The sequence below is a fragment of the Excalfactoria chinensis genome, chromosome 1, assembly GCF_039878825.1.
Source record: "Excalfactoria chinensis isolate bCotChi1 chromosome 1, bCotChi1.hap2, whole genome shotgun sequence".
In the NCBI taxonomy this organism is placed as follows: domain Eukaryota; kingdom Metazoa; phylum Chordata; class Aves; order Galliformes; family Phasianidae; genus Excalfactoria; species Excalfactoria chinensis.
This window is the reverse complement of record NC_092825.1, coordinates 128,255,805-128,282,013: the sequence shown is the minus strand read 5'-3', so window position 1 is coordinate 128,282,013 and position 26,209 is coordinate 128,255,805. Positions and strand designations below refer to the sequence as shown.

Here is a 26,209-nt window from a genome sequence, read left to right as displayed (position 1 = left end):
AAGGGACAGTAAATGAATCAAGTAGAAGCAATACTGGTAACACCGGTGATGTCCCCCCAATGTGACAGTCAAATAGGTACATGTGTACTGTCTTTCACCACCCCAGTGCCCTTTCTATAGCAGCTGGAGATGCACGGCAAGTTAGGGCCTGGCTGTACACCAGTGTGTAAGGGCCAAGCAAGGGATGAGGAACCATGTTTGTGTGATGCCTTCTGGAGGCAGGAGTTAGACCTGAAGATCCTTATGGGTCCCTTCCATCTTGGGATATTCTCTGATTACAAGATCTGTTGAGAGCAGTTCATCAGTAGAATAGTCGCATCCTACTTTCAGCAGCCACCCTTCAATCTGCAAGACTGTAAGAGATGTTTACATTATGTTCTTATGTTCCTATGGGAACTGTTTTTATTGTCCTCAGCTATAATCACTGTAACTTCTACAGTTCTCTCTGAGAAAGACTTAATCAGTCCAGATCATTCTGCTTTGCATTTTGTTCTTGAGTTTATCCTTCAGGATCAGCTGAGCCCTATAGGTAACATCCCTTCTGTTGTTCTCCAAAGAAAAAAGTGTTTCCTGACTCTTTTCCTGGTTTCACTAAAAAGATTTCAGATTTGCTCCGGTCATCATAATTTCACTGGGTCGACTCATAATGATGGAGTGGCAGCACTGATATGCTTATATGCTCTGTACAATCTGAGACAGTGACACTGAACAGTGATGACAAATGGCTCTACTATAGAAGCACGGCTTCAACAATAAGCTGTTTTGATATTATTAGGTTCATTTTGTTTTTCACAACAGTGATAAAACAAGGAGAAACCACAATGAAAAGAAAGAAGAACTCTCCCCTGGCCATCCACAGCTGCAATCATTTGTAATTCTTGAAAACCTTACTGTATTACTGAGGTATTTACCAGTGAATAATGGCAGTGAAACCAAAGATCTTGTAGTCCATGAGTTGAAACCCCCAGCTAGTTGTTTTTACTTATAAAAAATGGCAGCAAATGACAAATGCATTGGCTTCAATTCCACATTTAGATGTTTTGGATGGTACAGATTTCACAGTTTGTGAGTTTGGAGAGAGAACAGCTGATGTGAGTCCAAAACTGACATTGCTTATCATCTTTATATTCTGCTCAAAGCATATGATGATGATGATGAGACTGTGAAAGCAGCTACTAAAATTTAGGGTTAGAAAGAAAAACGTAGTCATTTCAGTTTTGGAATGAGAGAAGACTTACGATAAAACCACCATCAGAAGAAATAAAAATTCATTCTGGTAAGTGTGGAGAAAGATTGGTTTATGTCTTGTAAACCAATGCAGAATTTATGAGTTGAACCCAGTTTTCTTTAGCTAAAAGCAACCTTTCTGTTCATTTTTTGAAACACAGTTATTTTGTGTGTTTTGAGACATCACTGAGTACCCTATTCAACCTCTTTCTGCAGTCTAGAGGAGTGTGGGTCTCCAAAAGGTGCTCTGCTGGCATCTCAAATTACCTGTGGGCGGTTAGTTTAAGCTCTTTGGGTCTCCAACAGAACAGATAATTGTGAAAAACATGATGCAAGTGAGACAACATTGCACAGTGATCTAATTAAATATATTATCTGTTTGAAATAAGAGCTTGTATGCATAAGGCTTGTCTAGTTTTCCAAGTATATTCTCTGGCCTAATGAAAATGCTACTCCTGTCTACAAATCTTATCTTACACATCTTTTGACTATCATAGCAGCAGCAGCATGACTATTCAGTGAGCCAGTTCTTTTAGTTAGTTGGGATTTTGCTTAGGTGTCTGCGAGGCTCTGAGATGCCTATATGATGAATTTCTCAATCACAATCAGCTGATGTTGTGTTCAGCTACAGATTGTGAAGATACATGTAAGACAGTGAAGCATTTCCCAGGGTCTGGATCCAGACTGAAGATCTCAGCTGGTCTCTGACTCCATACTGACTGGCATTCATACACTAACTGTGGTAATGTACCCTTTTCTTTTTCTAGGTAGTCCCAATGACGAGGATTCTCTAACTTCAGAGGCACCTCACTGCACATCTGAGATGCAGACTTAGAAAGAAGAGATTTTTTCTCTTTCCAGTAGCTTTCTTTCTGAAGGTTATAGTGAATACAGACTACTCAGTCTGTAGCATGACACTTTAATAAATACTTGCTTCAAGGGAAAGCTGCGCAGCCAGTCCTGGGTATATGGCATAAACTTCATCCTCCAAACCACTCATGTCATCGCTCTCTTGTTTCCTTGGGGAGCCAAGGGATAACCAGTGAATCCTGGGAAGACATAGAAAAAAGGTCAAATGACTGTAAAGGACAGGTGTGTTTATATATTTGCATTTGGCTGGCAGAGCCTCTCCCCAGCAGAAGTCTCTTAGGGATGTTCTCCATCCTGTTGCACTGTCAGCACATTCCCTATGAAAATGGTTTACAGACATTTCTTTATTCTTCCACAGTCTGTTGGATCCCTCACTTCCAATCAGATGGGACAAGACCAAGATTTTTCATTGTTATTTTGAAGAGTTTTTTGAAGGCTTGAAAGCCATATCGAGCTTCCTCAGGCAAAAAGGACTTTTTAATGAAGGCTTGGTTAGATGAGCCCTCAACTTGCATTGCCCTTCTGGAGGTAGGTGTGTGCCTGCAAACAACAGAGAGAGATGAAATATTTGTGATGTTCACTGTTCCAAATTTAGCTTCTACAAACACAGCTGTTTGTTGTGTACCCAGCAATCAACTCTGTCCTTAAATGACAGCCCTAACAGCCTCTGTCTGCTACAGCTGCTTCTTCAGTCACCATCCAACAGTTCTCACTTGCCACTGGCATTTATCTGATTTAAGTCTCTCTTTAATCTCCAGGGCTTTACCAAAGCCTTTGGGATGCAGGAGGCTAAGACACAGAATCAGAGATCTTCACTGTTCCTTGCACCATTTTCCAGTGTGATATATCCTGGGGAAACTTGTTTTTCTCCTGGGCAATGGAAAGGGAACAAAACTGATAAGATTCCTGATATCTAATGAGACCTTTTCTTGAGCTGAGGTAGGTGAAGAGCTACTTTCACTCTTTCTTGGCCTTGACTGGTCATTCTGCCCATCACCAGGGGCTAGGACAACTGGATTCCACTCAGTTTGTTTGTAATTCAGTAGATGACTGGAAATATATACATATATATATATGTATACATATATACATACATATATGTATGAATGAAAAATACTAGGTCTAAATTCGGGGTCCAAATGGGAAAATGCTGTCAGTCCAAACTAGCAGTACATTCAAATATCAGATTTACCACAGGACTACGGTTTGAACTGAACTGTTTGATATATCTAATCATGTTCTTCCTGAAGAGCTGCACTTAACTTTTCTTAACAATCGTTTAACAGTTCCTTTGAATCAAAGATGCCTTTTAAAAGAGTTACATTTCACACTAGATGTGAGGCATACTCTTTTTTACAATCAAAACCCTGTTTTCAGCAGTAGGAAGAATGCAGCTGTGGAGCTCACCAAGATCAGAAAAGAAAAATGGACTAGGGTGAAGTAAAGAACTGGGTGGATGAAAATGTATGTTTCATAGACTGTAGCATAGAGCTTATCTGGTAGCTAGAACATCTAATACAACAGTGGAGCTTACTGAACATTTTTCCTTACTTGAATCTTTAGTTTCTGGATTCATTTGGATCTGCGAACTTCAAAACATTCATTTACAAACACTTGCACTTATTTAAAGTTAATTCATATATGAACCCAGTTAAAACTGACCCATGAAAACTACAAAAGAGCCTCAAAGCTACTCATTTTACAATGCACTTTTTTCTAAAAAGGCGATTTAAAAGAAGTCAAATAATGTAAGCAAATCTGGAAGACTTAGAAGTTAAATCAAGTTGAATTTTCTATAGGCTTTAAAACTGAATGATATGTAACATTTTCGACACTGGATTTACCCATCTGATATATGCATGCATAAAAAGGGTACATTTTGTGTCATCCAGGGAATCTCTTTAATGCTCAAATAATATGACTAAGGACTCAAAACTACTACCTGGTTAACTTCTTGTCTCAATTTGTCTGCATTTAAGTTGGGAGTAGAGTCTATATTTTTAAACTTCTGTCCCATTCTGGCCTCCTTCTTAGCAATTGGCCTTGAAGGGTAATATTTTCCATCAACTTATTCTGTTTTCTGGAAGATAGAAGATTATTTCCTTTTATTCTAAAGCAAAGCATAGTCTGTCAAAGCAAAGCAACACGATTTCTCATGTAACACAAACTGAACATCTCAAGAGAATTTTAAAGAAACTTCAAGCTCCATGACTGTTGTTATTCTGATCTCTCCCAATGCACCTAATTAAGACTCCAGAGCATTATAATTAAAAAAAGGAGACCTCCTTTCTCCCTTGCTCACAGATCCCTTGGCAAAATATTTCTCTGTTTGAAAATGCTGTATCCCAGTTGGAGACAGATTCCATTTTTGTCAAAAAAATATAGCTATGAGATGGATGATGCTTCCCTCACATCTCTCTGCTGTTTTCACTCTGCTGTTTTTCTCTTGGTACTCTCCCAGACTTTACAACTCTTCTTCAGCTAAAACATCACATCTTCCAAGTCTGTAATGATGGGACTAAATGTGACTTTGGATTTTCAGAGTAAACTTTCAGTATCAGATGATATCCCACAAAAATGCCAGTGCCATGATATTTTTCACAACTGGGGAAAAGCAACATTTTCTGGTATTTCTAACTTACTGGGAGCCTTTAGTAAATGGTCTGTGAGGGCATGCTGAGCAGAACTGATAGTGTTCTGATTTTAATTAAATTAAAGTCCATGCTTAACATGCATTTTGTTCTATCTGAAATTTGGAGAGCTTTCATTCCTTAGGCTCCAAATATAGTCTCCCACAATTTTATCAAATACCTACAAAATCTAACAATAACTTTCACTGTCATTCTACATGAACAATGCATCCATTAATTAAATGGGCCTTTCACATGAATTGCCCATCAATGCTTGCCTGTACAGTTTGTATCAGTCACCCAGGCATACCCAAGTCATGACTTGAACACAAAAATTTGGAATAACCATGTTTCCAGTATTACAAGGATTTAACAACGTTTCTAATTTCAGAAGCATGTTTTAACCAAGAATCATTTGCAAAATATTTATTTGCTTTCTGTTTCCTATGTTAGACCTAATTGTAGAACAAGGTTTTGCAGCAGATGTGCACATGCTGCCAACAAGTGCAGCCGTGTCATACAAGAGCCAAGGTTTGTAAAAAATTAAGTAGATTTTTTAGCAAGATGACAGCTGCTTTTTCTTGGCATTGGTGATTAAAAATCCCTAAGAGAATGCTTTGGAGGCTTTATGATAATCCTGGCCAAAAATGTAATTGAGTGAGGGTTGAAATCCTGCAAAAATTGATTTTCAGAATACTTGTCAGGTTCTGTAGTTAGCACTGCCACCTTAGGAAAACAAGAATGGGCACCTCAGCCGTATGAACGTACATCCTAACTTTAGCAGCAACCAGGAAATCCACAGTAAATCTAGGTGGCTGATTCAGAATTGGCCATGTGAATACCCAGGCAGTAAACACGAAGTGAAGACACAATGAAGGGAGCAAGCAGACTCCAGTTCTGTAGAAAAAGACTCACTGATGTATTTAGTTTTATTATGCATGTTTGTTTTAAGCCAGTGGAGTATAGTATAATGGTCAGATATGAAGACTGTACAAAGGGAAGGTATTACTATGCAAACCACTTCTGTGATTCTTTTCAATGATGCAGCTTCAGCACAACTGAGCAGAAAAATCTGCTTTTTAAGAGCCAGTGAGATAGGCTCTGGTCTAGAAGTATTCTCCTCTTGGTTGATAATTTAGAGTTGTGCAAATGTGATCAAATGGTTTCTGTGAGCAACATGGAAGCACATACTGGTACCTCTCTCTCCCTGAAATAGGTATTTCCTTGGAGGTAGCTGCTCCCATGGGCTGATGGGGCAGTGTTTGACAGTAGTAGACATTCAGCAGTGGAAAATTTAAGCTTTAGCCTTTATGATTAAGATTACTAGTTTAGCAAAATGCCAGACCAGACAAATACAGAATTGTAGAATAATACCTATGTCAACAATGCATGTATTTGGTATGAGTACATTTCTGAGATGGCTATTTTTGAATGCGTCTCCAAAATACCAGTTTATTGTGGTGCATCTCTGGAAGCTCACAGGAAGCAAATCAGCATGAATTTTCAAATGCCTAGTACATACAACCCAAGTTAATTAATACAGTAGTCTCAGATACAGTTTTTTGTATGTGGGAATAATCCTCAACCCAATAAGTAATGAGTGTGAGCATTAGCTTTTTTGACAGAGTCCCTGGACAGTGTGAAAGAAGAGCTGAGAAATATTTATGTACTGGGCAGGCATTAATTGCCATTGGGCATACCACTGGCAATTACGTTTTAACAAGAGAACAGGCAATTAATTTTTTTTTCTATTCATCAGCCTGTAAAAGGATGGCTAATATTTAAATGCTAATGCTTGGTCTCCAGCTGGATTTATGGATTGCTGTGTTTCAAACACAGGTATTTTTGCTCCAGCATACTGCAGATCTCTGCTAGCAGGAGGTGTCATTCTTGTATGGTAGAAAATGGAAAGGGGTCAGGGCCATTCTTAATATAGAAGAGTGCTGAGGGAACTGGCAGAGGTGGTAGCCGAGCCGCTTTCCATCATCTACCAGCTCTCCTTGTTGACTGGTGAGGTCCCAGAAGACTGGAGGCTTGCTGACGTGACTCCCATTTACAAGAAGGGTTGTAAGGAGGATCCAGGGAACTACAGGCCTGTTAGCCTGACCTCGGTTCCAGGGAAGGTTATGGAACAGATAGTCTTGAGGGAGATCACGCGGCATGTGCGGGATGACCGGGGGATCAGGCCTAGCCAGCATGGGTTCATGAAGGGCAGGTCCTGTTTGACCAACCTGATCTCCTTCTATGATCTAGTGACCCATCTGCTGGATGAGGGAAAGGCTGTTGATGTGGTCTACCTGGACTTCAGTAAAGCCTTCGACACTGTCTCCCATGCTATTCTCCTGCAGAAGCTGGCAGCCCGTGGCTTGGATGGGTACACTCTCGGCTGGGTAAGGAGCTGGCTGGAGGGCCGGGCTCAGAGAGTGGTGGTAAATGGAGTTAAATCCAGCTGGCGACCGGTCACAAGTGGTGTTCCCCAGGGGTCGGTGCTGGGGCCTGTCCTCTTCAACATCTTTATTGATGACCTCGATGGGGGCATTGAGTGCACTCTCAGTAAGTTCGCAGATGACACTAAATTGGCTGGGAGTGTGGATCTGCCTGGGGGTAGCGAGGCCCTACAGAGGGATCTGGACAGGCTGGAGAGCTGGGCTGAAGCCAATGGAATGAGGTTCAACAAGGCCAAATGCCGAGTCCTGCACTTCGGCCACAACAACCCCAGGCAGCGCTATAGGCTTGGGGCAGAGTGGCTGGAGGACTGTGTGGAGGAAATGGACCTGGGGGTACTGATTGATGCACGGCTGAACATGAGCCGACAGTGTGCCCGGGTGGCCAAGAAGGCCAACGGCATCCTGGCTTGTATCAAGAATGGTGTGCTGAGCAGGACTAAGGAAGTCATCCTGCCCCTGTACTCGGCATTGGTGAGGCCTCACCTCGAGTACTGTGTCCAGTTTTGGGCACCTCAGCACAAGAAGGATATGGAGGTACTGGAGCAGGTCCAGAGAAGGGCAACGAGGCTCGTGAAGGGCTTGGAGAATCAGCCCTATGAGGAGAGGCTAAGGAAGCTGGGGCTGTTTAGCCTGAGGAAGAGGAGACTGAGGGGAGACCTTATTGCTGTCTTCCAGTACCTGAAAGGTTCTTACAGTGAGAGTGGGGCAGGTCTCTTCTCACTAGTGACAAGTGACAGGACAAGGGGAAATGGCCTCAAGTTGCGCCAGGGCAAGTTTAGGTTGGATATTAGGAAGAACTTCTTTACAGAAAGGGTGGTTAGGTACTGGAATGGGCTCCCCAGGGAGGTGGTTGAATCGCCATCCCTGGATGTGTTTAAGAGCCGTTTGGATGTGGTACTCAGGGATATGATTTAGCAGAGGTTGGTTTTTTGTTTTTTTTGTTTTTTTTTTTTTTTTTTTTTTTTTTTCTTAGAGATGGGGTACTGGTTAGGCTGCGGTTGGACTTGATGATCTTCAAGGTCTTTTCCAACCTGGATAATTCTATGATTCTATGATTCTATATAAAGCAAAAATGTTGAATTCTAAAAAGAAAGGAGAAAAAAAACCACATGTGCATTTTGGTTATATCCTTGGGGTTTCTGCTGTTAGGTAGATTTTCCTTTGGAAGGCACTATCATATTATTTAAATTAAGGTAGCAGAAGGTTATTTCCTGAGGCAGGAGAAGTGCTAGACCACAAATGGCTCACTACACGCACAGGTGCACATGGGTGCCTTCACTCATAACAGCAGTCCCCGAGAATCTCCTGAGCGGAGAGAAGCTCACTTCAGAGACTCACTCCTAAGTTCGCTATTCCCAATGTCTTCAGGAAGTGAAAAAAATCTCTGGTCAGGGAAGTTCATTTCCATGGGAAGGCCCATACCAGTGGTGGTCTTACAGTACCTGTAAAGAAAACCAGTAAGAACCTTCCACACCTGTCTGTCTCTTTTTATATGTCTGTTTTGTTGTGGTTTGGGGTTTTTTAAATTTGTTTGTTAGTTTGGGGGCAGGATCCCTTTTTGTGTAGAGTTTGTACAGTACGTATGAATGACTGTCCATAACTGAGGACAAGGATAACAGGGTTATAACCAATAACGTAGGAGCAGCTGCTGCAGAGGTAGCGACTATTGCTTGTGTTTGTGAAGATAACACGTTGGAGGTCTTCTGTACCTGTTTCTGTTGAGTACAACCAAAAGATGGCAACATTTTACTCAGCATGGATGTGAGCTGTTGACGCAAAAGATGCAACTTCTTTTTGAGGTGTCAGGGTTTTGTTATAATCCCCACCAAATTAAAGCAGTTCCAAAATCTGGTTATACTGTAAATAAGAATAATTACAATTCTCAGAACATTTTTTTTTTTCCCATAATCCTAATAAACTAAAACTGTTTAACCATTATTTTGGGAGTCTGGGAACACAATGGGGTTTCTTTCAGCATGATAAGATTTATTTTGTACATGCGTTTCTGTTACCCACCAAATCCCATCTTTAATTAGTCCTGAAAATCAGTTTTGTTAATTTTTGATATTTGAAAGTAGGAAATATTGACTGCTATGTAAGAGCTTTATCTGCCTTTAACCCTAGAAACATTTTTTGTTTAATACTTATTATTTGAGGCAGATTTCCATTCCTGTAAGATACAGGTCAGAATAATCTCAATCACAACTGAGTGTGGAAAGTGGAACATACAGAGCTATTTAGCTTCTTAACACGTGGCTTTTGGCACTCAAAACACTGCAGGTAGCTTTAAGAAAATGCAAGTTAACTGGCACTGTTAAAAGCATCTATTTATTTATATTTTAATTTTCAAAATATAATAAGCAGTCTTTTTTCTTTTTTCTTTTTCTTTCCCCAAAACTAATGAACAATAATGGGTTTTCAAAAATGCTTACAGTTAATTTCCAATCGAGTGATACTTTGCAAGCTCTCTTAGATTAAAGAAAAATTATAATTGGTGGCTGGAAAACACACGTTTGGTTAAGCGTACCTGTATTTAAGGCCTTTAGAGTGTAGTTGGACTGCCCTATGCAGTAATGGTAACATCACTGACATTTTGTCTTAAAACTTTCCTTAGTCACTCATCTAAGTCAGATGAAGGGACAGAAAATTCTCCTTGAATCTAGATTCTGTCTTCAGGCTCAAAAGGCCTCCTGGGTACCTGCTGACATTTTGAGGCCTATTAGCCTAATGAGAAGGGCTGCAATTTTAATTTGAAAATGCAATCTGGGTGATGTGCACTGAATACTTTGACTCCCAGTAGATCCCTGCTCTTGTTGTCATAAGATCAATGCAGCAGAGCCCACTCCCAGCACATGTGATTGTGTGTGCTTGATAGCATTAATAACTCCCAGATGAAAACCTGAAGAAGCTCAGGAGCCATATGTTATCCATCACCACTGCTGCCAAGACACCATGGGACCATGGATAAGAGACTGTATCATACATCTTTTTGGTTGCTGGTTTTCATGAGAAGAGAGGAAGAAAAACAACAACACAGATTGCAAGTAGAGAGCAAAATTACTCCGCGGCAATTTAAAGATGGTTGGCTGATTGAGTGTGAGTTTGAGGGACCATCTGAAGTTGGAGATTCTGTCCCTAATAAAAGAGGTATTATTAAGGCAGATGGGATCAATGATGTGAGCAAGCCACTGCCCCATAGGCATATGAAATAAGAAGGACTGGGAAGTAGTCATCCTTCACCACTGATATAGCCAAGATGAGGTAATTCTCTGCTCTTCACTACTCATGGGCCTGACAGCACACCCACCAACTCAATGGCAGTGAAGAATAACATCACTGTGTGAGGAGTTTTGTCCACATGAGCTGAAGCTGAGGGCTGCTGAGTGCTGGGGAAAACAAAAACTGTTATGAGCTGTGAAAGGGCTAGTTAATCAAACTCAAACAAGCAGATGTAAGGCTGTTTTTGAAGCTATCCATTGCTTTTAATTTATTAACCATCAGAGTAAAGTGGTTGTGGCTGTGTTTGTTAGTTACACAGAAATTACAGTCTCAGAAAACAAGGTTTTGGCAGACAGTTGGATTAGCCATTTGAAAATGATTCTCAATACAGGAAACATTGCCTAGAGATCAGTTTGTGGCCAATGAGCATATCCAGCCTGTCCGTGTTGCCAGCCATGGTCTATAAGGGGAATTGGAAATGAAGCTGTAAAGTGGGTTTGTTAGGTCTCTAGCCATGAATGGGTAGAAAGAAAGCAAGGCAAGAGATCCAACTTATATCCTCAAAGTTATCTGAAGACACCTTATTCTTTCTGGAGGCTGCAGAATGATTTTCTTCAACACATTTTATTTCTACTATTTGTAACCAGAGTTGAAGGAGAACATGCATCAGCCTCCATGTTTCTGCAGCCATAGTTACTGGAGCCTTCCTCTGGGAGCCCAAGATCAGCAGAAGAGTATGTCTGAAAAGGTAAAAATGGAAGTGAAACTGCTCTGAAACATTTTTCTATGTTGCACTTTTCATGCCTGTGTATTTCTACTTGGTTGTATCACTTTGGGACTCAAATATAAAAAATAAATAAATAAAAATTGAATGTCATTTTTCCCAAACTCTTGGTAGTTTTAGATGACACTTCAAGTCTTACACCAAGTCAGCTAGGCAGAAAAATGAATGAATGAACTTCTCCTTTCCTACTTACTGTGTCACTCAGGTGTTGATTTAAGACTGATTTTCTTTCATCTTGTTGATACAGTTTACTCATACCCAGGGCTGCATAGTGTATATTTCAGTCAGCAGTTTTGTTGTGAGCATTTCTATAAGGATGCAGAACTACTGGTGAAAAGTGATGGATAGTTTTTAAGGCTTGTGATATTAAGAGTAGATTTTATCTAAAATTGTCAGCGCTCACATCACATTGTTCATTCATCAGCAGCAGTCTATTCTATCTAGAGTGTTTTCACCACCAGAGCAGAAGGTAAGCCATCTTTCATCTGTGTGAAAATCAGTTTATAGGGTGTTACATGTTGGAAAACTTCAACACTCGCGCTTATTTTTTCCATTACTTCACACCTGATTCTACTGGGCTATCAAAATAAAAGTGTTAAAATTCTACCCAAAAGTTCTGCTGTCTTTATTAGCAGCCCTGATTATCCATCATGGACAAGACTTCCAAGACTTCCAATTATTGCAAGGAATAACAATTGCTTTCTGCTGGTCTTGTAAAGAAGTCTGTCAGAAAAGCAACTGCAATTCACTGTAATAAATTAGAGTACTGCTCCAGTTTAGTGTCTGGGAAGTAAAAGCTGGTAAAAATCTACCACAGATTTCTGAAATTCATCTGATTAGCAGGACATTACCTTTTCTTTACTGTCTCTCCACATACAGCTTTTCTTGCAGTATTTTCATTAGCGGTACAGCTAAAATGGTCACTGAACCTAATTATATGCTTCAGTCATATATTTCTATTAAGAGGAATTTTCTATAAATTAGGCATATGCACTCTTGATGATTGTACATGACTCTAGCTGTTAATTAAAAGTCATGCTGCCCAGCAGAGCACACTGAGCTCATATCACCTGTGACAACTAATATTCTTTTCTAGAAGTGCCTTGCAGTTTCAAGATTCTGTAGGAGTCAGCATTACCACTCCCATTCAGCTGAATGACAGCAACTAAGCGTCCTTTAAAAAACAATATCTTCACCCACAGAAAGGCTTGTGAGGATTTTGGCTGCAGTATCCAAATTCAGGACTCAGAGATGCTTACTTCACATCCCTTGAATTCAGAAGGTTTCCAAACAGGGTATCAAAGTCATGGGATTCTTTTATGTTCATAAAGAAGAAGCAAACATCTGTTTAGGAAAATTGTTTGGCATTTTCATTCAGAGTTTATTTCAGTCTTAATGTTCAATCTCACATCAGAGGCAAATGTTGGTGGTATGGCAGTAGAGAGTGAACCTTCCCACCAATATTCCATTACATTTTGTTGTGTGCGACAGATGGCAGCAGAGGGGCAGTGTGACACAACGGCATCCAACATGGAAGTGCAGATGAAGCAAAAGGGTGTCACTGATCTCCTCATGCAGAAAAAAGGGCACCCACTGACATTCATCAGTGTTTGCTGAACATTTATGAAGACCAAACAGTGGATGAGAGCACACTGAAGTAGTGTGTTTCAGCGATGGTGACAGTGATGTAAAAGACAAGCCACATTCTGGTAGGCCATGCAGATTTTCATGAGCATGGCATGTGGGTTCTTGCTCATCTTATGGTCTCAAGTTGCGCCAGCATAAGTTTAGGTTGGATATCAGGAAAAGCTTCTTTACAGAAGTTGTTTAGCCCTGGAATAGGCTCCCCAGGGAGGTGGTTGAGTCACCATCCCTGGATGTGTTTAAGAACCATTTGCATGTGGTGCTCAGTGACATGTTTTAGCAGAGGGTTGTTAGTTAGTTAGGGTAGTACAGTTAGGTCATGATTGGACTTGATGATCTTTAAGGTCTTTTCCAACCTGAGTGATTCTATGATTCTAGGAAAGAACCTATCAGGCTGCTGAGTCTATTTCCTGCTTTCCTCAGAAAATACGTAATTTTAATCTCCATTGTAATCTGACAGATATCTATCAGAATATTTTCAAACTTATTTTTGCCCCTTTCAAAAAGTTGGGTAGAAACTCACATCGTGACTATGTGTTTGTGTGTTTGGGTCTTATGACTCATTCCATTTTTACGTAAATACTTATTCTTGTGATACCTACAACAATGAAATATTTTAACACAGCAGTCATGCCCTTCCTCAGCCTTTGGTTTACTAAAATATATAAACTGGATATTTAAGGAATCTCCGTTCCTTCACTGGAATTTGTCATGGATGACCTTTAGTGCTGACTGGAGTCAGTAAGTACATGAACATCTGGAACCTTGGAATAGTATAGATATACATCTGATGGAGAATGGCTGAGGGAACTGTTTAGTGTTGAGAAGAGGAAGCTCAGGGGAGGCCTTATCACTCTACAGCTCCCTGAGAGGAGGTTGTGGCAAAGTAGGAGTCAGCCTCTTCTCCTAGGTAACAGAGATAGGACAAGAGGTAGTGGCCTCAAGTTGCACCAGGGGAGTTTCAGGTTGGATGTTAAGAACGATTTCTTCCCAGAAACAGCAGTGCTGCAGTGGCACAGGCTGCCCAGGGACATGGTGGAGTCACTGTCTCTGGGGGTGTTCAAGAACAGTGTGTATGTGACACTGAGGGATGTAGTTCAGTGGGCAGTATTAGTGGACAGTTGTACTAGATGATCTGAGAGGTCTTTTCCAAACGTAATGATTCTATGATTCTATGATTTTAAGAATTGCTGTGTCTGAGCTAATAAGCACCTCATCAGGCATCATTTCCTTATCTTTCCTGTTCTATTTCTACAACATAGTATCTTTCATCATAAAAGATTTGTAGGTATTAACATGACTTTGATATTTCATTCTCACTCACTGTTTTGGCACTATTTGGAGGTGGAATATGGCTGCAGCTATCAGTGGATATCCAAATAGGACTTCATGAAAACACTCTCTGAAGTGCACTCAGAGCTTCTGAAGTTGCGTGAACTATCACCTCCCAAGGGAAATGTGTCAACATATTTTGCTTAAAAAGGCTGAGCAGCAGGCTTCTTTTAGCACTAAGCTACATCTATATGAACTTAATGCTTCAAGAATGCAATAAAAATGAATCTGTACTGTATAACATAAAAAACTGACCAATCTCATGTAAATAAGAGCAGTGATTACAGATGTGTAAATAAACGTGATATCATAGCATTCAATTTTCATTTGGCAGCTATCTCAAAAATTGGTCCTGTGGGAAATCTATCACACATAAGAAGTCTCTACTAACCCACATAAATATGGTTTCAATTTACCTTGTTCAGGATGTAAGCTGGAAAACTATAATCCTGAATAGCAGACCTGTGCTCTTGGTGATACTGCAAAATTTGCTGCTTTGCACTGAGGGGTGTGGTGGCTCTTGAGAAAGCAGGGTCTGTCCCTGTAAATACTGACAGCAGAGATTTGGTGCCTGAAATTCACAGCTGGTCTCCTTTTTATTATCAGATATTTTCACACACACACACATGAAAGAATATTTCTGTACCATATTGTTTCACAGATGAATAAATACACATGAAATTGTTTCTGTTCCTTCAGTTAACTGACTCTGTGTGTTAGGTAGCTTCCTACAAGATAACTTACTTAGCATGTGAATGCAGCAGTAAAACTGTAATCAATATACCAAAAGGCATGGTTCTCACATTGTAGAGAAGTGGAAATAAGGTCAATACAAAAATTGGTCAGGTTTTCTTTCTGCTGGCATCAGTTTTTGCCTATTTCCAGCAATGAAGAATCATAGAAGATAGTCTGTAGATAAGATCTGACATTAGGTGAAGGACTGAAATGTTCCCTTTTTTTGCCTCCCTGTGGAGACAGGGAAAAGAAGAGAGATAAAACTGTTTCCTTAGTAGAAAGGCTCATGGGAGTCATGAAACTGTAGATTATGGGCTCTAACAGAGCCATACGCTTGAGTACGTAGCAAAAAGAGATTGGAAAAGAGGCTGCTCAAAAGTGATCTTTATGAGAGTTATAAAAGTCTAGAGTCTGGAATCAGTGAGGAGGTCATAGTGCATATCTGTTTATATAACAGCTGTAAGCTGCATATTGATCTGGTTTTAGCAGTGACAAACAAAGACATGAACCTGGCTGAGGCAGATTGCAGTCTGGCACAAACATGCATCAGTCAACATTCAGGATCCTGTGTCAGTGACACAGAACCTAGCCAAGAGGGAGCTGGGTGAGATTTGAGTTTGGGTGGCTTTTTAAAATACATTAATATGGGAAGCTTTTTGCAACTCTATCCCACGAGATCACATTTTGCAGAGCTTTAGGCAGTCATGCAGGAAGGCCACAAAAAAGTAATGCAAAGTAGCATAAATCAACAAACAAACAAAAAAACAAGGGAATTATTTTACAAAATATGTATTTTACCTTTCAAAATCATGTCATGTTTTCTTGCATTTTCATTCCATGTCTTTCATCACTTTACCTTTCTTTCCCTTCTAGCACTCTCTTCACAGGAAAGCTCATTAGGAAGTCTCATTAGGGCAGTTAAAAGTGAGTGACTGCTCTGACTTTGTCATCTGAGCAAAGTCAGTGTGTAAGATGTCATGAAATGTAGAGACTGTTCATTGGTGCTTGCTGTTGAGAACAACTTTCTGCAATGTTCTGCTTTCTCATCGTGAACTAAGAGGAGTGTGCAGAAGGAAAAAAGAAAAAGCTGGATGGAAGGTAGCTACTAGAGAAATTCCAGAAATGTCAGATAGAAAGCTCATGAAGCTGTCTTAGATTCAGGTCACTCTATGTCAGACATTAGAAAAGTCATACTTCTTAACACATCTGAATGCTTATACCTTTAGGGATGAAATAGAAGAAAGATGCTAGCGCACACAAACATTGACATGAAGAGCATATATTATAAAGGCTATTTGTATTCTTTGCTTCTCCTTCAAGTACATTTTTCTTGGTTGCTTTATAGTGAGGTTCAGACCAAGCATATAGGAACATAACAGCAAATTGTGCTCAGCTTGCCCTGTGGTGTCTCTGGCTACCTTCTTTTAGCACCAAGTAGGTACTGATTTAACTAGAAAGTCAGGTTATGTTAACGTGGTGATCTGCACCTTGCAGACTGCTTGAATAGGGTGGCACACCTTGTCTGAGGAAAACTTTTACTGAAAAGTCTAGGAAAATGTTCTACAAGTAATCCTACCAAGGTCAGCAAACTCTCCTGAGAAACTGCTTCCCTGCTAAGTAGCCTGGTGCTTTGTAGCTATGAGGAAAAGTGTTTTCTGCTCACTTTATAAACCATCTTTAATGTAAATACACAAGGCAGGCTATATCTCATTTCAGACACTGAAAATAAAAGCAACAGCAACAGATGTCTTTGTAAGTAGTTATTCTCAGTCTGAGATTTATCTGCAATTACCTCCTTTTATCATGGAGAATATGCTTAGCTGAGGATGTCAACAAGGCAGGTGCCTGCCTAGCATGAGCTAAGGTGAGTCTCATACCATGTGTGCATCTGCTGCTCTCCAGTCTATTTTTATTCCTTATCTATTTTGTCTAAACATATGATTATTCTTGCTGATTTTCTTTTGAAACTCTTTCACCTCCATTTAAGATTCAATCTCACACATCCACATGGGCTGTCTCAGGAGAAGTGTGACCAGCAGGTCGAGAAAGTCAATTCTGCCCCTCTACTCTGCTCTCATGAGACCTCACCTGGAGTACTGCATCCAGTTCTTGGTCCACAACACAAGGAGGACATGGTGCTGTTGGAGCAGGTCCAGAGGAGGGCATGAAGATGATCAGAGGGCTGGAGCACCTCCCCTGCAAGGACAGGCTGAGAGAGCTGGGGCTCTTCAACCTGGAGAAGAGAAGGATCTGAGGAGACCTTACAGCAGGCTTCCAGTACCTGAAGGGAGTCTACAGGAAATCTGGGGAGGGACATTATAAGGGCATGTAGTAAATTGCTTTAAACTGGAAAAGGGTGGATTTAGACTAGATATTAGGAAGAAATCCATTACTGTGAGTGTGGTCAGACACTGGAACAGGTCGCCCAGTAAGGATGCCCCCTCCCTGGAAGCATTCAAGGCCAGGCTGGATGGGGCTTGGTGACCCTGCTTATAGCAGGAGGTTGGAACTAGGTGATCTTAAAGGTTCCTTCTAACCCAAACCATTCTATGATTCTATGATTCTTTGATCCTTCAGCTTGCAAGTTGATGTTCTTTAGTCTGACAGGAACTGGGCTGCAGCTTCTGCCACTTTGCAGATCTTCTGATGGTGGTCTGTACCATTATCCACTTGATTCTCGTGAATATAGTTTTGACTTATACCAGAAGGAAGGTGAACAGAATTAAACCCAGAGTCAACTTCCTGGTTTCTAATCATTTGAGACAACCAGAGAAGACTGAAAATAAGTAATCTGATCACTATTGCTGCATAAAAAATCTTCTTTGACAAATCAGGATGTATTTTTCAAAGGTTCTGTATGTATCACTCAGCTTTTAAGATAATCTTGTGACATGCTTTGAAATCTTTGGCTTCCTCACATGTTTTAATGGCAAGATAATTTTCAGCATACTGTAATGAATATTGCAATCCAACAGAAATACCAGCAGTACTTTAGAGGTGGTAGCGTTCATGTAATCTGAGAGAGAGCTAACATGAAAACTAACACGAGAACTGCTTTGCTATTCTGACAGGTGTGGTCAACCCTTTGTCCTGTCTGTAGCTTCTGGAAAGATGAAAATTCATTCTTCAGAAGTCCACACATTTGAAAAGCATGGTTACATCACAAATTTGAAACTCCAGGGGGTGTTGAGCTGGATGGTTGAATGGTTAGTAGTGAGTGGTGGATGACTGTGGAGAAGGAGAAGCAGCTTTCCAGTCAGAAAGTGGATTATGTTATTGTTTCAGGTATTTCTATCCAGGCACTTCTTTATTTTTGAAGGAAAATCAATTGCAACTAAGGAAAAAAAGTGGATTTGCAGAGTTCCTATACTAAGATGCTACCATCCCATGTTTCCACGACAAATTCATTTTGCAGACAGCTTTGGCTGAAACAGACAAATATGAGTTTATTCCATTACTGCTTTGTATTTCCCAAGAGTTCCTCACTGTTGCTTAATCTTAACCTTACATGAGACAGATTATCTGCAATTAAAAGCTCAATCCAAAAAATATGCTGCCTGCTTCAACTGCACCTGTGCAGAAGGAAGCCTTCATGTAGGCATCCCCCACAGATCTTTACGCCCAAATATTTCTGTGATATGATTCACATGTTTTTAGGTGATATTTTTAAACGATAGCTGATTTTCTTCTTCCCTGCCAGCAGCACTTTTGCAAACTGCTGGGCAGAAGCTTGGGGCTTCCTCATTGATTTGTTTGCACCATACCTTAATGACAACAGTTCCCAGCTCAGAAATGCGTTCATTCATCTCACTTTGTATGAACCATTAAGCAATCAGGATGTTGATCAATAAATGCCCTCAGTGAAGATACAATGGCCCTCAAGTGTAAAGATTCTGTCAAATACGGAAGTAAATTCTTAATGACACTGTGGAATACAGACATTATCACACTATCAAATTTGCTAATAGATTTATCTATAGACTCAATAAGGAAGCTATTTCTCAGAATAAGGACATATTAATACACCTAAAGGGCTGTACTTATTAGTTTGATACTGTAACACAACACATTCTGCCGCGCATATGATTTTCTTCGTGTCTTGTTTCTTCACAGTTACGAGCTTTTATTCTTCAGACCTTGGTCCCAATCTTCTTGTGATTAAGGTGATGTGCTAGGCTTAAGACTGTCCATTCATGCACTGAATTTAAACAGATACTGAGTCTTCTGAGAACTGGCTGGTTTGGGTCCATCTTTGCCTAATTAATACTCTATGAAATTCTAACATTCAGTGTGAAACTGCAGATCAGAGCATGCTGCATCTCTTACCATGAACAGCACAGCACCTGGCTTCTGGGTTAGCACCTGTTACTCCCTGAGTGACAGCTCACTGTGCAACAGCATCACCAGCCATATTGGTAATGTGAAGAGATGCCATGGTACAAACCTGGCCAGTGAGCTTTTCTGTCACCCTTGACTTGCCTGCACAGATTCAAAGAAAAGCAAGAATGCAGCACTGGATATGTATTTATTGCCATGAGGCTGCCTTTCTGCTCATGCCTGGCCAAACTGAATTGCTTTTAGCTGTGGTGTGTTCCTTGCCACACAAAAGTGGCCCCATACGTGCACTTATCCATAGGTGTGAAGAGGAATTGCCCAGCTAACTGGGGAGAACCATATGGCAGCAGTGGGTCTGGCTGAATGTCAGCAGCTGCCTAGCTAGATTTTAGAGAGTGAAAGAGTCCCACCAAAAGTGCATGCTGCATCCAAAGCTGTGGCAACTGTTAGAAATGAAGCTGTGGATGAATTTGTTCAGGTCTGTCAGCCTCCTTGATAAGCTTAGGCAGCTGAACCTACACACATTCATTCGCAGTTGACAGCTGATATCTCCTTACACTATTACAGAGGAAAACTGCACCAGATGGACAATCTTGTCAGAAGCAGCATTTGCTCATTTTCTTTCTTTTCTACTGAGCTGAAATTCAAGATAATTTGAGGGGAAGAAAAGGGAGAAAGGAACTGTATGAAAAATGTGTAAGATGAAAAACTGCACACTTAAATCATCCAGTATCCTCATGGTCTCTTCCACACATGAACCACTGTTGTTTTTAATTACGTGCATATGTGCTGTTTTTCACCAAGACTTGTCTCAAGCAGTGACTGGGAATTCATTCAGGGTTTCCTTTCCTGACATTCAGAGAAGCCCGGTTTAGCCCATTTTAGCTGAACTCAACTCAAAAATTATACTTGAAGAACCTGTAGTGTTTCTACCGTAGCAACTGAGCTTTTCGTATGTCTTAATGATGTTTCAAAGATAATTTTCCTCATTTAAAATGAGAAAATGGAAAATGAGATACAGAGAATGATCAAACCTGGCAGCTGCACATTAGCTACTAGAGCCCAGTTTCAGGGTGAGGTTTTTTTCATACTTTATTATACAGCACCACCCAACCTTTTGCCCCACTCTGCTACTGCTGACACATCTCAGCTGCACTACTGTGGCTCCCAAGACATTCAGTTATCCTTTGTGGAGCTGGATTAATTCATTAGGTTGTACCAGCTCATATCAAGAGCTTGATGTTGATGTCTTAACATCAGCAGAGGGATAAGGAATAAGCTTGGATTGCCTTTCACTGCTGTCCCCTTCTGGAAGCAGGCATGGTATGTTTCTTTACCACTACCCATACCAGATCTGCTATGGACACATGTAATCATAGGATCATAGAATGGTTTGGGTTGGAAGGGACCTTTAAGATCACCTACTTCCAGCACCCCTACTATAGGCATATTTAAAACACAGTGCTATATTTCACCTTTCCTGTTGGAATCCCAAAGCATTCTGCATGGAAACATAAGCCCTGATGTAATCACTTCTATTTTGCATTTTCTACCAAATCATTCCAAAGGAAATGACTCTCCCATTACAGGAATTTATTAGCCTTCATTTCAATGTTTCTCAGTTTTTAAGCTTCTTTTCCAAAAATGACTGGTACAGTATCCTTTCCCAGTCTCCCAAGAAACTCCAGTACTTGTAAGGTACATCCATTACCCATTCTCCTCCTTCTCTGTAATAGCATACTCAAAAACTTCTAGGCTTAGGACTGAGAAAATGTGAAAGTTTTGATCTTCTACTGCAGTTTCTAATTGAGATTGTGTACTTTCATTTAAAAGTTCTCATACATTTTACAGATAATCACATAGCTGTTGCTTTTTTCACTTGCCCACCATCTGAAGAAGAAAATATGACTGCTTAATGAAATACTGAAGCAGGGCATGATTTAATGAGAGGTGGAAGAGCGAATAACTGCTGAACGCCTTGTAAATTATCAGTTTGAAACATGCCCTCATTCAGTAATCTGCCAAGACTATGCACTGAGGTCAGTGCACAGTGGAAACTAATGCAAAACTAGGAGGTTTGCTTCAAGGATATACTGCTGATCCAGTCTGAAACATTAGGTGCACCAAAGGCAGATTTTCCAGCACAAAAAGCTCTCAAAATGCCAACAGTGCACTGTATAACTTTGTGAAATATCCAATGCAACGTATCAAGATTATTCCCAATTCCCATTCAGCACACCTGAGTTCACAACTCCAGCAAGCAAATAGGGGTCATTTCTTGCTGACACTGATTATTATTATAACATATAGAACAAGATAACAGCCCATTTGCTTTTGTAATGATCTTTTTGTATGATACACTTAACAACAGGGTTGATTTTGAAAACAAACATAATACAAAAGAAAGGCAAATGAATCCTCTTACATATCTTCCATTTTTACCAGTATGAATGTGAAATTTCATTTCACTCTGACTCCTATGAAGGAACCAAGGAACAATGGTGCCTCTTAGAGGAGAATCTGGGTGAACGCTTCTGTTTTAGCTGTGTTGTAACAACCCCCTATCTAACCCTGTGTGAATGTATTCTAGCAGATTCTTCTCCCTAATGAGCTGTAGATTTCACAGCTCAAAAATCTGCAGTACAGTAACATCAAATCGTGAATTCTGCATTATTCCTGAAATAAGAAAAAGGATCTGAAAGGTACACTACTATACAACATGTACTTATATCTCCCCTTATAAACCAATGCATTCCTGGAAATATTTTCTAGGACACCTCCTTCAAATCTTCCAGATCGCTTCACTAAATACAAGGTGACATTTTTCTCTCAGGAAATCATTAAACAATTATATATCAAAGTCATGATGGAATTCAGAATGTCTGAGGGATTTACATTTTTGTCCATTCTCACTCTTTATTCATTAGAAAATTGCTTTTTACCCTTAGGAGCAAGACATGTCTTCCAGTTCCCCTTCAGTTTCAGCCAAGCTGTAAACATGACATACTCTCTCAATTTGCCAGTCAAAGTTGTATTACATATTTGTATAATTCTTCTGTATATCACCAGCAAACTTGCTGTCACATGCAGTGTCTTTTGCAGGGTAAAAATAATTGTTGGCTCTGGGACAAAGAAAGTCATTATGAACAAAAGACCTTGCAAATGAGTAAACAAGCTTGGTAGCTACTTGGGCCAGACATAAACAAGCATGAGGCACCTGGCTCCTACATGTGACCAAGGGGATATTTATGGATATAAAAAGTTGTAAGCACGTACAATAAAAGTCTTCATTTTGCACCAACAACATAGTCTGCAACTCTCCTGCCACAGTTGACCTTATTGTAGAAATTTTAAACTTATCCTTCGAATTGTACTGACACAGAATCACAGAATCACAGAATGACCCGGGTTGGAAGGGACCTCAAGGATCATGTAGTTCCAACCCCCCTGTCTAGCAGGGCCACCAAACATACGCCTTTACTAGATCAGGTTGCCCAGAGCCCTGTCCAACCTGGTCTTGAACACCCCCAAGGACGGGGCATCCACAACCTCCCTGGGCAGCCTGTTCCAGGACCTAACCACTCTCCTAGTAAAGAACTTCCCCCTAACATCCAACCTAAATCTTCCCTCTTTTAACTTAAAACCATTTCCCCTAGTCCTGCTATTATCAGCCCTTTCAAAGAGTTTACTCCCCTCCTGGGAGTAAGTTCCCTTCAGGTATTGAAAGGCTGCAATGAGGTCACCCCGCAACCTTCTCTTCTCCAGGCTGAACAAACCCAACTCCCTCAGCCTGTCCTCATAGGGGAGGTGCTCCAGCCCCCTGATCATCTTCGTGGCCCTCCTCTGGACCCTTTCCAAAATCACCATATCTTTTTTGTACTGAGGGCTCCACACCTGGACACAGTACTCCAGATGGGGCCTCACAAGAGCAGAGTAGAGGGACAATCACCTCCCTATCCCTGCTGACCACCCCTCTCCTGATGGAGCCCAGGATCCCATTTGCCTTCCGGGCTGCCAGAGCGCACTGCTGGCTCATGTTAAGTTTCTCATCTATCAGGACCCCTAGGTCTTTCTCTGCCAAGCTGCTCTCAAGGACAACTCCTCCCAGCCTGTACAAGTGCCTGGGGTTCTTCCGGCCCAAGTGCAAAACCTTGCACTTTGCCGTGTTGAACCTCATTAGGTTCACCCGAGCCCAGCTTTCCAGCCTGTCAAGGTCCCTCTGAATGGCATCCGTTCCCTCCACCGTATCGACTGCACCACTCAGCTTGGTGTCATCAGCAAACTTGCTGAGGGTGCACTCCATTCCCTCATCGATGTCATTAATAAAGATGTTAAAGAGCACTGGTCCCAAGACAGACCCTTGAGGGACACCGCTCGTTACCGGCCTCCACCTGGACATAGAGCCATTGACCACCACCCTCTGTCTGCGGCCTTTCAACCAATTGCTTATCCATCTAGTTGTCCACCCATCAAATCCACTTCCCTCCAATTTGGAGATGAGGATGTGATGGGGGACCATGTCAAAGGCCTTGCTCAGGTCCAGGTAAATGACATCGGTCGTCTTCCCTTCGTCCACCAACGCTGTCACTCCATCATAGAAGGCCACGAGATTAGTTAAGCATGACCTTCCCCTGGTGAAGCCATGCTGGCTGTCTAGGATCACGTGCTCGTTCTTTATGTGATCAAGCATGTTGTCCAGGAGGATCTGTTTTATAATCTTCCCAGGCACGGAGGTGAGACTCACCAGCCTGTAGTTACCCGGGTCCTCCCTGCTCCCCTTCTTGTAAATGGGAGTGACGTGACCCTTCCTCCAATCATCCGGGACCTCACCTGACAGCCACGACTTCTCAAATATGATGAAGAGCGGCTCAGCAACCACCTCAGCCAGCTCCTTCAGGACCCTGGGATGCACGCCATCCGGCCCCATAGACTTATACTCATTCAGTCTAAGGAGGCAATGTCGGACTTGCTCTACCCTTACAGTGGGGAGGGATTTACCTCCTTGGTCCCCACATAGAGGTATGGGGGTGCAAGACTTAGGGACGTGAAAAAGACTAGAATCCTGGCCACCAGTGAAGACCGAGGTGAAGAACTCATTCAGCACCTCAGCTTTCTCTTCATCTGTTGAAGCCAATTCTCCTTTTAAATTTACCAAAGTAGGTACGTCCGTTTTGGCCTGTCTCTTCTGGCCAATGTACCTGTAGAAGGTTTTCTTATTGTTTTTCACGTCCCTAGCCAAGTTCAGTTCTGCCTGCGCCTTGGCTTTCCTGATCCCACGTCTGCAAGTCCAGTCGACATCCCTGTATTCTTCCCGGGTGACACAGCCTTGTTTCCAGAGCTTGTACACCCCTTTCTTCACCCAGTTCTCTCAGCAGGTCCTTGCTGAGCCATGCCGGTTTTCCACCTCTCCTGCCCACTTTCTTAATCAGGGGAATGGAGATCTCTTGTGCTGCCAGGAGGGCATCCTTGAAGATCAGCCAGCTCTCCTCAACGTCCTTGTCTTTGAGGGCAGCGCGCCAGGGGATCTTGGCCAAAATAAGGTTTTATAGGTTAAAAAACACATGGGTTATATATTAGATATCACTTAATAGATTGAACTCAGCTCTTCCCTGACCGGGAATCGAACCCGGGCCGCAGCGGTGAGAGCGCCGAATCCTAACCACTAGACCACCAGGGAGCTGGATACTGACAACATTTGATCATCCATTTGTGCTGAGCTGGTCTTAAAATCACGCCGTTTCATTGCAAAAAAGCTGGAGCAATCATGAATTCATATTCCTCTTTTAGAAATCATATTGCAAACTGATAATCTCATAATGATTTTTAATGAATTAGTATCTTGTTTTGAACTATTATATTGTATACCATAGCATTCAATTTGGAATTCTTGGAGATTTAGTGCTCTTAGAAAGACATTATCAAGAGACTTCTTTCTTTCTTTCCTTCCTTCTTCCTTTCCTCTTCTCTCTTTCCTTTATTTTTTTTTCCTTCCTTCCTTCCTTCCTTCCTTCCTTCCTTCCTTCCTTCCTTCCTTCCTTCCTTCCTTCCTTCCTTCCTTCCTTCCTTCCTTCCTTCCTTCCTTCCTTCCTTCCTTCCTTCCTTCCTTCCTTCCTTCCTTCCTTCCTTCCTTCCTTCCTTCCTTCCTTCCTTCCTTCCTTCCTTCCTTCCTTCCTTCCTTCCTTCCTTCCTTCCTTCCTTCCTTCCTTCCTTCCTTCCTTCCTTCCTTCCTTTTTCTGTCTTTCAATCATTCTGTCTTACATTGTTTCTCCCTTCCCCTCTACTCTGCTTTTGAGAGACCCCATCTGTATTAAGCTCTGTCACCCTCAGCATAAGATGTCCTGAAAACAGATGGCTCTGGGGAGGCATTTTATCAGCCTTCTTCTACCTAAAGGGGGCCTACAGGAAAGCTGAGGAAAGTCTCTTTATAAGAGACTATAATGATGTGACTAGGGGCTTTAAACTGAAAGCGGGGAGATTTAGGTTGTATGTAAGGTAGAAATTCCTTATTCAGAGGGCAGTGAGGTTCTGGCACAGCTGCCCAGAAAAGCTGTGGTGTCCCATCCCTGGTGGCACTCAAGGCCAGGTTGGACATGACCCTGTGCAATCTAATCTAGCAAAATATGTCTTTTGCTTACTCCACTGTTATCCTTTACTGATGAAGATTATGCTTTCTTATAGAGTTAAGTAGCTGTGTAATTTGTTCATACTATGTCTACAATAAAGATTAAATACTTCCTAGTACTACAACAGAACTATGTGGCACTTGGGAAAGCACTTAAGAAAGATACAACTAACTGCTTTAGCTGAAATTTGTTTTTAATGTCGATATAGCTGAAAGATGTTTTATGGAGCAATGAGAGACTAAACTGCTTCTGGTAAAATTATAACTTATTAGTTTATCTAAAACAAGGACTTACAAACAATAGCCTGCCCAGGGAGGTGGTGGAGTCACCATCCCTGGCCATGTTCAGGAAGTGTCTGGATAG

The 26,209-nt window shown here is 41.3% G+C and overlaps 1 non-coding gene across 1 annotated transcript; it reads right to left on the bottom strand.

Annotated features, from left to right (window-relative positions):
• Positions 1-24,828: 24,828 nt before the first annotated feature.
• Positions 24,829-24,900, bottom strand: TRNAE-CUC (transfer RNA glutamic acid (anticodon CUC)). Its single transcript has one exon. It is a non-coding gene; the product is annotated as a tRNA-Glu (tRNA).
• Positions 24,901-26,209: the final 1,309 nt, after the last annotated feature.